The sequence below is a fragment of the Panthera pardus genome, unplaced genomic scaffold (assembly GCF_024362965.1).
Source record: "Panthera pardus isolate Hobbes unplaced genomic scaffold, ASM2436296v1 HiC_scaffold_17, whole genome shotgun sequence".
Taxonomy (NCBI): Eukaryota; Metazoa; Chordata; class Mammalia; order Carnivora; family Felidae; genus Panthera; species Panthera pardus.
Window position 1 is genome coordinate 141,418,239 of NW_026526732.1, and position 14,110 is coordinate 141,432,348.

General features: G+C 42.9%; 2 long non-coding RNA genes across 2 annotated transcripts; one reads left to right on the forward strand and one right to left on the reverse strand.

The window, feature by feature from the left end:
• Window positions 1–1,597: 1,597 nt before the first annotated feature.
• Window positions 1,598–3,109, reverse strand: LOC128777739 (uncharacterized). Its single transcript, XR_008423086.1, has 3 exons — window positions 2,918–3,109; window positions 2,619–2,751; window positions 1,598–2,257 (listed from the first exon to the last, which is right to left on the reverse strand). It is a non-coding gene; the product is annotated as an uncharacterized LOC128777739 (long non-coding RNA).
• LOC109271385 (uncharacterized) lies at window positions 2,750–13,081 on the forward strand. Its single transcript, XR_008423087.1, has 3 exons — window positions 2,750–2,922; window positions 5,262–5,330; window positions 12,846–13,081. It is a non-coding gene; the product is annotated as an uncharacterized LOC109271385 (long non-coding RNA).
• Window positions 13,082–14,110: the final 1,029 nt, after the last annotated feature.

Sequence of the window (14,110 nt, forward strand, 5' to 3'; positions counted from 1 at the left end):
GAACTAGTTAGGGGAAGAGCTGGGTAATCAGCCAATCATTGGAGGTGCCCCAAAGTTACCTAACAACAGCAAAGGACATTAGAATCTCAGTGAATCATCTGGAGGGATGATGCGAGCCACAAGGGTTAAAAGAGGACCTGTGACATTAAAAAATGGAAGACATGGAGAAATCTATTGGACAGATATTTAATGCCTTCTCTGTGTCTGTCCCAGTGCCTGTGTGATGAAAAGTAGAAGGCTGTCCTCAAAGTCCTTAAACATCCTGACAAACTGAGGCCTATTGGCTTTTTTGTTCTTGCTTTCTCAAATGTGGGGGCTGGAGAGAGGAGTAAGCCAGCAGGCCCAATGGGGCAAGTGCACTGCATACCCTCTCCAAGGGAGTGGAGTCTTTTTCAGTATTCTCATCTGTAAAATGGCCATGGCGTCTCTCTACCTCCAAGGATTTCTGTGTTTGTAAATCACAGAGCTCTATGTTGATACACAAATAACCCAGCGCATTTGAGAAATCACCAATTCATGATGATTAACGACATGGATCAATGATAACACTGTTATAAATTACAGAACACTAATGATTATGTGGGTATTAGGCCCAGAGTCTTGGGGCTGGAAAGATCAGAGGTCTCCAAGTAAGCTCTCCTCTGTTCATCAATATCCCTGCCAGGTGGTTATTCTGATTACAAATGATTCCATACTTTTAATTTATAAGTCCTCCAAGGACAAGAACACATGAACTCATTCCCTGTGCTCCGATGAACTCAGTGCCTAATTATGGCTCTAGCTTTGTACAGACTACACCATTCCCACTCCTTAGGAGACCCCCGAGTCTTTACTGAAGACACCTCCCAGAATATTCTGTGGTTATCACTGGAGTAGAAAAGCACAGAGAAAGGGCCCCAATGTGGGGAGTCTCAGGGATTGTTCCCTTGCCAGATCAGCTCTTGTCTCCGTGGCATGTGGGAAAACAAGACAGGAAGAGGGGGCAGGGCACTGGGTGACATCCAAAGCCCCAGCAAGTGAATGTTTTTTCTGCAACGACTTTCACTACCAACTGTGAGATCCAGCAAAGCTGCCCACCACCTGCCAGGTACACAGCCCAGGCCACTGACAGGATACCTGTACTCTTGGGTCCCCACTCTGAAGACAACCCCCTCCCACCAGTAATTTCTTATTAATTCTCCCATTATCCTTAATCAAGGACTAGGAGAATGAAGTTTCAAAACAGTAATGAAATCCCAGGACCTCAATATGAATCACTATTTAGCCCCTTCCACATCCTTCCTAATGGCCTGACATTCTGGCACATAAATTTGTCCCTTTGGTTCTTGCCCTATTACCATGTAGAAGCTCAAAGAAAACCCTGCTGGGTGTCTAGCAAATCGACTGGTGTCAGGTCCCTCCCTGACATACTGAGGAGCATTCTTCAAAGAGGGAAGGGGGAAGAGCCAGGGATATCCCTCAAAATCCCACCCACCCCCAGCCTCCCCTCATTGCCCACGTGTCTGTGGCACAAGTACCATGCACCTGTTTGGATTGAAAGAAAAAAAAGAACCATCCAAATCTCCTGAACCCGCACACCAATCACGAGTCCTGACAGTCAAGGTCGTGAAGCCTTTATTAAATCTGTCTACCTGACCTGAGGTCTGCGGGGCTCAGTCACCTCTGCGTGACTGGCCAGGCCCCTTGACCCCACAGGCCTTCACGGAAGGGCGGTTTGAGGAACAAGATAATGCACAAAAGAGGGAGAATATACTCATGTGAAGAGCCAAGTTTCCATGTTGATGGTAAGTGGAAGAGCCTTTGGGTCTGAGCTGAGCTCTGAGGAGGGCAAGGGACCCATCCTTTTCACTGCTACAAACGCCTACAGCCGGGTTCCTGCTCACGCCCGGCCCTCTCTCCTGAGGAATCCTGTGAGCCTTGACTTTGAAGGAACCTTAACCCCTGAGGGCTGTGTCTTCTCCCGCTGCCTGGACCAAGCTCAGATCTCCTCAGTGAAGGGAGAGTACTCAGTACCTTGAGGGGGAAACGGGTGTGGGCAATGCACGGACCAAGACAAGAGCCCCAGGTCCTGCTCGCAGACCCTTTTCCAGATAGCTAACACTGGGGTGAAGGCTGGGAAGGCAGGAACCTGGGAAGGTCCTGCTGGGATGCGGACTCCTGGAAGGTGACTTTCTAGTGGCTAGAAGATGACCGCGTGCACAAATAGCCTCCACACTCTTGGTTATGCTTGACTGATGACCGTGGGCAGTGACCAGTCCTGTGAAAGCAAAAGGAAATGAGAGGAAACTTGATACACAGAGAGGCGGCCAAGTTAAAACCACCAGCAGTGTGTGCCACACCTGTTTTCAAAAGACACTCCCATTCGCGTGGAGGTTCTGACTTAGGCGTTACTATTCCGTTGCGTTTCAGGTGAGAGCAAATTTCGCAAAGGGTTCCCTGGTCCCCCCACCCCGCCCCCGCATCCCGAGCTTAGATGGGAGCCCCTGGCCCTTGCAGAGGAGGTCTCCTGACCCCAAGCTTCCACCTCTCACGCTGGGAAGGGAGGTGAGAAACGGAACATCCCTCAAAACCCGGGGGGAGCCAGCCTACGAGAGGAGAGGGGCGGCCGGGACACTCACCCCGGCGCCGGGGAACACGGGGCACGGGGCCGGGCGGGGCAGGGCGGCTCCGCTAGGCTAGTCCGGGTCCTCGGAGTCCTGCGCTCTTTCATGGCCTGCAGGCGGCGACTCCTCGGGAAGGGAGAATGGAATCCTGCCACGGGAGACCAAACACAGAGGTAGAGGGAGAAAAGGGGGCGGAGTTGCCAGGGTGAGCCCGAGGCGAGGGGAGGGGCTCAGCCCTGCAGCGCGGGAGCCACGCCCTGAGGGGACAGAGCTGTGGCCCTGGGGACGCCAAGGCCGCAACTTCTGCAACCAACCTGAGGTAAGGGAGGGGGCGCCCAGTTCCCCACATCCTGGGTCTCGGGGTTTTTCCTGCATCCTTAAGGCAGTTCTGATCTTCCCTGGATAGGGAGGGTGCGTATAAGCCGAGTTGTCGGCTAAGAAGTCAACTCAGAGCGGTCGCGGAGAAACTGAACCAGGGGCGGCCCGAAATTAACCGCCAACTGCCGGGCTCCAGCCGTTGGCCACGCCCACCGCCCCTCCCCCGCAGCCCTCCTCCAATCAGAGGCCAAGCTCCTCCCCCTGCCCGCTCCCGCTCCCCCGAAACTCCGCAACCTGCCAACGGTCCTGGGTTTGGCAGTTTGCGGACCAGTGTAGGTGGGAGAGGGCCTGGAATCCGCGGAGCGCGGGGGCTGCCTAGGAGCCTTGGCCCTCGGAACAGGTGGTGGCAGGGTGGAAGGGGACGGAGCCCCTGGGCCTCCTGCTTTATATTTACCAGGCCGTGGAATCCCAGGATTTCTGTGCTTCCTGAGTTCTTACTTCCCTTTTATCTTACCTCAGAGGAAAGCACCATACAGAAGGCACTTGGCCTGAGGTCTCACAAGAGTTAGAGGCACAACTGCAATTCAGACCCTACTAACGCCAATTTCTGACATTTTCCACCCAACCAAAGACCCTCTACTAGAGAGAAACGCTTGACCAGGCTCATCCAGCTCATGGGGCCTCAGAACCCTGAAGAAAGCTTTGCTATTGTCTCCTGCTTCCCCTGTCCCCTTCTGCAAGGCCTGGGGAACCAGGTTCTCACTCAGACCTGCAGAGACTGGTTGGAGGGGAGCTCGTCTGTTAATATTTCCTGGGCACTTATTTTGAAAGACTCCCTCCTGGAAAGTTCAACATGCATCATCATACCTGAGCATCCCAGATTCCTTTGTAAAAAATTGACAGAATTCACATAAGGTTCACCATTTTAAAGTGTACAATTCAATGGCTTTTATTACATTCACACTGTTGTGCAACCATTACCACTATTGAATTCCAGAACATTTTGTCACTCCCCGCAAAAGAAGCCCCATACAAGCCAAGCGGTCACTCCGTATTCTTTGCTTTAGCCTAGAGCAACACGTAAGCCGTTTTCTGTTTTGACGGATTTACCTCTTCTGGACACTTCGTGTGAACAGGATCACACAACATATGATCTTTTGTGTCTGGCTGTCTTTTACCTAGTATAGTGTTTTCAAGGTTTCTCCATGTTGTAGCATGTACTAGTACTTCATTCCTTTTAAGGCTAAAGAATACTCCCCTGCATGATTACACCTTATTTTGTTTATCCATTCCCATCGATGGACTTTTGGGTTGTTTCCACTCTTTGATTTTCATGACTAACTCTGCTATAAACATTTGTGTACGTGTTTTTTTTTGTTTGTTTGAATGTATGTTTTCAGTTTGTTTTGGATATATGCTTGGGAATGGAATTGCTGGGTCATATGGCAATTCCGCATTTCACTTTTTTTGAGGAATTGCCAAAATGCTTTCCACAGTGGTTACACCATTTTACATTCCTACCAGCGATGCATGAAAGTTCAGGTTTCTCCTCATCAATGCTGGCTATTTTCATTTAAAAAAAAAGTTTATAGCCATCCTAATAGGTGTGAAGTGGTATTGCACGGTGGTTTTGATTTGCATTTCCTTTGTTGTTGTTTGTTTGTTGCATGGCTTTTCTGAGCTAGTTTTGTAGTTTGTATCCTATGACAGTTTGTCATGTGTGGCCACTAAAGTCTGTTCTGTTAGATTTATGGTCAGCTAGTGATTTCACAGAAATTTCCTTAAATACTTGGAACTAAAAAAACAAAAAAAAAAAAACAAAACCTCCCAGTCTTAGTGGATGGTGCGTGTGTGCATGTGTGTGTGTATGTGTGTTGGGACATGTATTCAACACTCAGCTAGACAATTTACAACTGTATCTCAGCCTTTGCTTCCTGCTTGTGCAGAGCCTGAAGATAAGTCAGAGATAAGAGCTTAGGGCCTTCTCAGGTCTTTTCTGAGCCCTGGGTATTTGCATGGCTTTCTGGATTCCCAGAAATGTGTGGCAGCATTCCAAAATCCTTATTCTCATTCCCTAGCGTTTCTCTTCCAGGCTTTTAAGTTAGACTATTGTTTTCCCCAACTGTTATTCCCTGCCTGAGGAAGCAGCAGCTAACACATTTGACTTTAAGTATTTTTGACAAATTCTCCCTGGGTAGCTGCTTCAACCCTGGGATCATTCTGAGGTAGATGAAATAAAGTCAGCTGTTTGAGACAGCTCTTCCAGGAGTCACCAGACAGGTCAAAACAAAAACCACAACTGTTTGAGAATAAGGTCTCTTCTGTTCCCTCTGGTTCCAGGTATATATTGGGAATACCAACTGTTGCCTTCAGGTCACTACCAAGTTGGGGAGTGGGAGATGGTACCAGGTATGTTAAAATATCTTATTTTATCGAGGCTCATATGTGTTTTTCTTGAATAATCATTCCCATGCTTGCTGTATGACATTGATTAGATTCCCCAAAATGTTGATTCTCACAGTTTTTGCCAGATTATTCATTGCTTCTGTGGAGGAACAGACTTCTGGAGTTCCATACTCCACCATTTTTGCCGACATCACACTCTGTATACCCCTTTTAGGTAACTACTCATTAGGAGCTAAGTTCCTGAGAAGTTTAGTAACTTGCCCATGTTGTATCCAGTAACATGAAGAAAAAGGATTTGGACACAGATCATCTGACTCTAGAGTCTGTTATATCCAATTGTAGCATTTGTCCACTCATTCAAGAATATTAATAATTCTACATCTACTAAGTGCTAGGTATAGTTCTAGAAATTCAAGATTACCTCATAGTACAAAATAGCAACTATTCAGGTCCCTGAGAACTTGTACTTTTATGGAGGGAAGGTCATGACAGACATTTAATAGATATTTGATATTAGAACTTCAGAAGTGCTATGGAATAAAGAAATTGAGATATTTATTTTATATAAGGACTGTTATGGGAGTGGTGTGTATACAATTTTTTAACATTTATTTTGTCTTGGTTGCAAATTTTATAGAAAAGTTGCAATAGTAGTACCTGAATTCCTATATATGCTAAAGCAGATCTATTCATGGTTAACATTTTGCTACATTTGCTTTATCTCTCTCTCATTTGATAGTAAGTTGTATTACATTGTGCCTGTTTACTCCTTCATAATTAATTATTTCCTAAGAATTAGGAAATTCTCTTATACAAGCGCAGGGTAGTTATCAATTAGGAAACTTAGCATCTATACAATAGTATTATATAATCAACAACTTACATCCTGAATCTAAATTATGTTATGTCCTCTCATTTGACTGATTATAATATACATTCTTTATCTGTGGTAATAGTCTTTGTTCTGAAATCTACTTAGTTTCATAGTGGTATAGGTACTCCAGCTTCCTTTTGATTAGTATTAGCACTGTTTATCTTTCCCCATTTCTTTACCTTTTTAAAATTTTTTAAATGTTTATTTATTCAGAGAGAGAGATAGAGAGCAAGTGAGGGAGGGGCAGAGAGATCCAGAGACAGAGAATCCCAAGCTGGCTCCACACTGTCAGTGCAGAGCCTGACACAGGGCTTGAAACCGCAAGCCACGAGACCATGACCCAAGTGGAAACCAAGAGTCAGACATTTTAACCGACTGAGCCACCCAGATGCCCCTTCCCATTTCTTTGCCTCAACTTATCTGTATCTTTATATTTAAAGCAAGTTTTGTGTAGGCAGCAGTAGTGGGGATTTCTTTTTTATGCATTTGAGCAATCTCTGCCTTTTTATTGGAGTGTTTAAACCATTTACATGTAATGAGTTATTGATATGGTTAGGTGTAAGTATATCATCTTGCAGTTTGATTTCTATCTGTTCCATGTGTGTGATTTTTATTTTCCTCTTTATCTTGCTTTATTTTAAAGTATTTGAACATTTTACTCCATTTTCTCTTTTGTTGGCTTACTATCTACAATTCTTTGTTTTTGCCATTTTAGTGGTTGTTTTAGGATTTATAGTACACATCATTAACTTGTTACAATTTACTTTCAAGTGATTCTATACTACAACATATATATTATAGGAATCAACTTCTCCATAGTGTATTTTCATTTATCTCCTAGTAGCCTTTATGCTATCTATGCCATACAGTTCACTTTTACATATATTATAAACTCCACACTACAATGTTTTCTCTTAAATGTAACTAACTTTAAAGGGATTTAAATAATAAGAATAAAATCCTACATATTTATCCATAAAGCTACCATTTTCAGTGCTGTTTATTCCTTTGTGAAATTTTATATTTCCATCTGGTATAATTTTCCTCTGCCTGAAGGATTTCTTTTAACAAATCTTGTAATGTGGTTCTACAGGCATGAATTCTTTTAACCTCTGCATGCCTAAAAATCATATTTATTTGCATTAGTTTTTGAAAGATGCTTTCACTGGGAATTGAATACTAGGTTGACAGTTTACTTCTTTTAGTACTTTCAAGATGTTTCACAGTCTTCTTACTTGCATTGTTTCTCACTAGAAATCTTCTAGCACACTTGTCTTTTTTTCTTCTTCATGTAAGGTGTATTTTTCTCTGGTTGCTTTTAAGGGTTTCTCTATCACTGGTTTTGAGTAATTTTATTATGATTTGGCTTAGAGTGGTTTTCTTCGTGTTTCTTGTGCTTAGAGTTTGTTAACCATCTTGAGTATGTGAGTTAGTTTTTATCATGTTTTGAGTATTTTAAGCTAATATTTCTTCAGATTTTTTTTTGTATGTCCCTTTTCTATCCTTTCCTTTGGGGATTCCAATTATAGATATAGTAGGCAGCGTGAAGTTGTACTACTGTTCACTGATACTCTTTTCATTTTCTTTTTTATTATGATTTTTTCTGTGTATTTCATTTTAGATTGTTTCCATTGCTGTCTTAAATTCACTAATCTTTTCTTCTTTAGTGTCTGATCTGTTGTTAATCCTATCGAGTGTGACTTTCACATCAAGCATTGCAGTTTTCCTCTCTAGCTGTTCAATTTGGGTCTTTTTTTTTTTTTGCATCTTGTGTCTCTCTACTAACTTTTTCAACATATGGATTACAGTTATAATAACTATCTTAATGTCTTTGTCTGCTACCTCTAACAATGCGCCCAGTTATGGCTTGTTTTAATTAATTGAATTTCCTCCTCATTATAGGTTATATTTTCCTGCTTTTCTACAGGCCAGGTAATTTTTTATTGGACATTATGAATTTTAATTTGTTTTTGTATTCCTATAACTATTCCTGAACTTTGTTCTCAGATGGAGTTAAGTTATGTGGAAAGAGTTCAGTCCTTTCAGGTTTTGCATTAAAGATTTGTCAGATAAAGCCGATGCAGTGTTCAGTCTAGGGCTAATTATCCCCCACCTTTGAGGCAAGATCCTTCTGAGTACCCTATACAATTCTACATGAATTATGAAGCTTTCTAGTTCAGCAGCTTGGAGCAGACACTACTCTTGGTCCTGTGACAGTACCTGGAGATGTTTCTGCTTATCCTTTTAAAAGGTTCTTTCTGTGGTTTGGGTAGTGCTATGATCTGAATGTTTGTTTCCTCTCAAAATGCATATGTTAAAATCCTAGCCCCCAAAGATGATGGATTAGTAGGTGGGGACTTTGGGGAGTACTTAAGTCATGAGCATGGAACTCTCATCATGGGATTGGTGCCTTATAAAAGAAGAGAGCTGCCTGGCCCCTTCCAGCATGTGAGGACTACACAGTGAGAAGTGGACCACCAGAAAAGGGCCTCACCCAACCATGCCAGCATCTGGGTCCTAGACTTCCAGCCCCCAGAACTGTGAGAAATAAATTTCTGTTGTTTATAAGCTGCCCAGTAATGGTATTTTGTTATAGCAGCCTGAATGGACTGAGACGGGTAGTTTCCTCACACAAGTGTGCTGATGAGCATTCTGTTGAATACGTGAGAGGGACCCTCTACAGCTCTCCTCTCTCTTGGACTCTGTCCTGTGAGCTGCAGCTCCCTTGATCTCCTCAGACTCTCAGCTTCTTCAGTCAGGCAGGCAGTCCACTGGGATCCCTGAGCTGGGCCTGGAACTCTCTCCAGGCACTCAACTGATAAAATTATAGAATTAATCTCCTTTGTTTCCAAGTCTTCAGGATCTTTGACCTTCATGGTTTGATGTCTTGTATGTTTCAAATATTTTGTTCAGACTTTATGTTATTGTTTTAGGAGGGAGAATGAAGTTAGTCCCTTTTTCTCCATCTTTGAAAGGGCTTTTAATTTTTTTAATTTTTTTATTTATTAATTTTGAGAGGGGAGGGGCAGAGAGAGGGGGAGAGAGAGAGAGAGAGAATCCCATGCAAGCTCTGTGCTGTCAGCACAGAGCCCAACGTGGGGCTCAATCTCACAAACTCTGAAATCATGACCTGAGCCAAAATCAAAAGTCGGATGCTTAACTATCTGAGCCATGCAGGCACCCCTGGAAGGGCTTTTTAAATTTTTGCTTTTTATTTCTGCTTTTACTGCCTTATAATCAGAGAATTGTTTGTAATATTTCTAATGTGGAACCTACTTATGTTTCCTTTGTGATATAACATATGATCAATTTCAATAAATATTTCATGTCTGCTTGAGAAGAAAGTATATTCTTTATTAAAGGGTACAGCATTTAATACATATTTATGGAATCTAATTTAACATTAATGTTGGTTAAGTCTTCTCCATTTAGACTTATTTTTTGTTCACATGCCCTTCTTGTCCTGAGAGTGGTGTGTAAAACTGTCTTATCGTTATTATTTTTATCTATTTCTCCTTGCATTGCTGTCATTTCTATTTCATTGATAAGTGGTTTCTGTGTAATCTGGTACATAGATATTAATGGCTGATATATTTTATTGTAGATTGTGGGTTTTTGCCTTATAATATGTTTTTATTTGTCTTGTTTGATGCTTTTTGGTCTAAATTCTGCATTGTCTAATAGTAAGCTTACTACTATTCTTTAGAGTTGTTCTATTTAAATAGCATAACTTTTCCTATCCTCTTTTATTCTTTAGCCTTTGAATCACTTTGTTTTAAATGTCTCTATCCTATATAGAAGAGACTGGAATTTTGCTTTGTAAAATATTTTGAAAATCTATTTCTTTTACTAGGCAAGTTAAATATCCTTCGCATTTATTTATTTATTTATTTATTTTTAAATGTTTATCTATTTTGAGCAAGAGGGAGGGAGGGGAAGAGAGAGAAAGGGAGAGAGACTCCCAAGCAGGCTCCATGCTATCAGCTTTCCATGCTATCAATTTCATGAACTGGGAGATGATGACCCAAGCCGAAACCAAGAGTCAGACTCTTAACCAACTAAGCCACCCTGGTGCCCCTCTCCTTCACATTTATTGACATGACTAATAAATATATTGGTGTCAATTTTATGTTATGCTTACTTTGCTTTTTTCTCTATATGTCCCCTTTGCTTTTTTTTAATAAAAATTATTTTGATATTTACAAAAGTATACATTTTTGCTCTACTAGTTACCTGTGATTGATATCTTTTAACATACCCTTATTTAACTTTTATCTCAACTATGAATTATCTGCCTAGATTGTGAATTCTAAATGGTGTCATTTGATTCCTACCTGTTCCTCTTTCTGTCTTCTTTCTTGGCTCTAATTTTAAGTTACATGCTTTCTACTTGGTCAGAACCTATGATATTTACAAATTATTTTCCACCTTTGTCCCCAATCCTTGTTTAACTATTAGATCTACATGCTCTAAATATACTTTAAATACACTACACAATCACCATCATTCTCTTTTCCCCCCACTCCTCAGTCATGTCTTGAGCAGACAGAATTCCTCATCTAGCAGGTTATCTTAAAAGGGCTCATGTGTACAGGATTCTCTCACTCTTTGCATATATAATTTTTCAATAGCCTTGATAATTGAATGATAGCTATATTGCATATAAAGTCCTTGGCTTACAACTCATCTCCTTTCTGTTGGTTATCTGAATATAAAGCTCCATTCTTGCCTTGCTTTACAGGTTGCTCTCAAATATCCTGTTGCCAATAGAATTTTCATACTTTTAGAGGTATTATGACTATTGTGTCTGGAGGTCTTGAGTATTGCTTCTTTTTCTTTCTAGTCTAATTACTGTATAGGCTATATTTCTGAGTTGATCATTCTCAACTTGCCCAGGCACGTGGTTGACCTTTACATAAATTTAAGTTTTCTTCTATTTCCATAAAGTGTTCTTGAATTCTGTTTTTAAAATATTAGTTCTATTCCATTGTTCCCTCCAATTTTTAGGGATATCCCTGTTCCTGAACATGTGAGAAGGGGTAGGATATAGTAGAAAAGCGGAGGGACTGGTTTGAGATGGGAGTGCAGATAATTCCTTTACTCCAACGGGCAGGAAAGCAGAGGGTGTGGACATGGATGCTGACAGGTGGCGTCTAAGGAAGCACACTTCTAATTGCTTTGTTTTTCTCAGTGGTAAGGAAGCAAGATCGAAGCTAACTCTCTAATTTTCCCCACCTGGAAAGAAGAATGGAGATGAGTGTGTTTGCCAAATTTACATCTGTGGTCTGAATGTGAATCCTTTGCCAAAATTTGTGGACTATGTTCCAGAAGGAGTTCTACCTGGTAGAACACCCAGAGCTTCTTCCTCCTGGGATTTGCTCATGTCCAGAGGGACAGAAAACGGCACTGATGGAGAATATGAATGGAGGGAGAGGCCAGGCACATCTCTGATGGGAATCTGGAGGATTGTCTGTGGGAGGTGTGAAGACCTGCTCCATATTGCTTCTGGAACAGTGAGAGAAAGACATAGGGACATTGACTTTGAGTGAGTATAAGAAAGAAATTTAAGGGACTGGGTAAGGCTGTTGTGTGAGGCAGTGAATCCTCTCTCCCGGGGAGTATTCCTTAAGTGGCTGAACATCATGATGTCAAGGATGTTGGCTTGGAGATTCCTAGTCAGCAGGGTGATTGTCAAATGGTCTTCACAGCAACTCCAACTTGACTATTCACTGTCTCTCTCTATCAAAACCCTCTTGGTCCAATCTACCTTCAACAAATATTCAGAATGCAACGATTTGTAACTTCCTCCATCTGATTCCCCTGGACCAATACATGGTTTTCTCTCTCCTGAATTATTTCAACGGCCTTCTAGATGATTTCTCTGCTTCCTTCTTGGCCCCCACTCTATTCTCAAAACAGCAGTCGGACCCATCCTGTTAAACTGTAAGTCAGATAATGTCACTCCTCTGTGTGAAATTCCACATCGCCCAAAGTCCTAACAATCGCGTTCACGGTCACATGTGATCTTTCCACGCTCTACCCCCCACCCCAGCCAACCCCTGATCTCAACTTCAACTGCACTCTTCCTTGCCCTGTATTCCCTGCTCACTTACACGGGCCTCTGGCTGTTCCTCAGACACGCCAGACATGCTGTCTTTGCCCTCAAAGGGCCTTGGCAATTTCTTCTTCCTGGAATACTTCTGCCTCTGATACTGAGAGAGCTCACCTTTTTTCTGCTTTCTCCTTAGATTTCATTACCTATTCAAAGAGGCTCTGCCTGTCCACACTTTATAAAAAGGCACTTTTCATCTTTTGGTGTTCCTTTATTTTGCACAATAGTATTTATCGCCTACATATTATATATTTAATTATTTGTTTATATTCTGACTGCCTCGTCTGGCAGTGGCTTTGTCTGTTTCTCACTGCTGAATTCTCAGCGTCTAGAAGGGGCCCAGCACAGACAGAACTGGTGCTCAAGAAATATTTGTTAAGAGAATGAATAAGTGAATAGATGTGATTGTGTTTTCATGAGGAGATGGGATAATGTGACAATCAGCCAGGACTTGTCTCCTTCCTCTTGGAGGCAGGAGAAGGACCAAGGCTTTTAAAACTTGATAATGCTTTCAAATCTTATTGTGTTCCAGTTCCAGGTAAGAGGAAATAAACACATGGCTGCCTCTCTCCCTTACCGAGTATACAACCTAGACAGTACACAGTGCAGCTACCTGAAGTCTCTGAACAGTAAGTACCGGCAAGTGGACTAGGGGGGTAGGGGAAACCAGAAGTCCAAGCACCACCAGACTGGTGGTGCATGGGGCATATTTTGTACTTGGGTCTCTGCTGAGCAGAACTTAGTGTAGCCTGAAACCTAAAGTCAGGTGCTTGGTGCAGAGTTGCAGAAGAAACCCTCTGCTTCTGGCTACAGCAGCAAAATAGGGAACTCCTTTATCTATCTATCTATCTATTTATTTAATGTTTATTTATTTTTGAGAGAGAGAGAGAGTGAGAGAGAGAGCACAAGCTGGGGAGGGGCAGAGAGAGAGGGAGACAGAGAATCTGAAGCAGGCTCCAGGCTCTGAGCTGTCAGCACAGAGCCCGACGCGGGGCTCAAACTCGTGAATCACAAGATCATCACCTGAGCTGAAGTCGGGCCTTTAAGCAACCGAGCTATCCAGGTGCCCCGAAGGGAGCTCCTATAAATCAGAGCATGCGTGGGGGTGAGGATCCCTGCTTTTTCCCTCTTGTTTTTCCTCCACTCTGGTGTCCCAGCCATCAGGAGTCCATGGCTGGAGTGACAGTGGTGACAAACATGGCTGTCAACATAAAAAGGTAGGGGCTAGGACTCTGAGGAAGGGAAGCTTATATTCTGGACTCAGGGCGCTCTTTCTTCCTGCTTTGGGGGTCTTATCCCACCGGTACCTCAGGACTCTTGCTATCTGTCACTCTTCCCTGTCAGTTTTTAACCCAGGTCAGAGGGGTTGGGAGTGCAACATGCTCTTGAAGACACAGCAGCTGTCACATTTGGGACCAGTCAGAAAGCCTGGCCCCAGACACCCCCACCCCAATAAGTATCCTGTGGCTGGGACCTGCCCATCACCCCACCTAGGCTGTGGCCTCCTCAGATGAGGAGCTGGGCCGGCCCCCTGAACCAGAAGACAGAGAGGGGAGCTAATGAACCACTAGCCTTAGAAAAACTGTCATGGTCTCTGGTTAGTCATGACAGCTTAAATACAGGGAGAGGGATAAAGCTGGAGCCCAGGAAGATGGGACAGAGGAGGAGCTGAGACCTGACCTTACAGAATGTTTCAAGGGCACTGAATGGGCCACGCTATGGCATCTGTGATGAAAGATGGGCACTGAGGAGGTAACCTCACTCGACTGTTCAGAGGCTGCATGAAGAGGAAGGTCC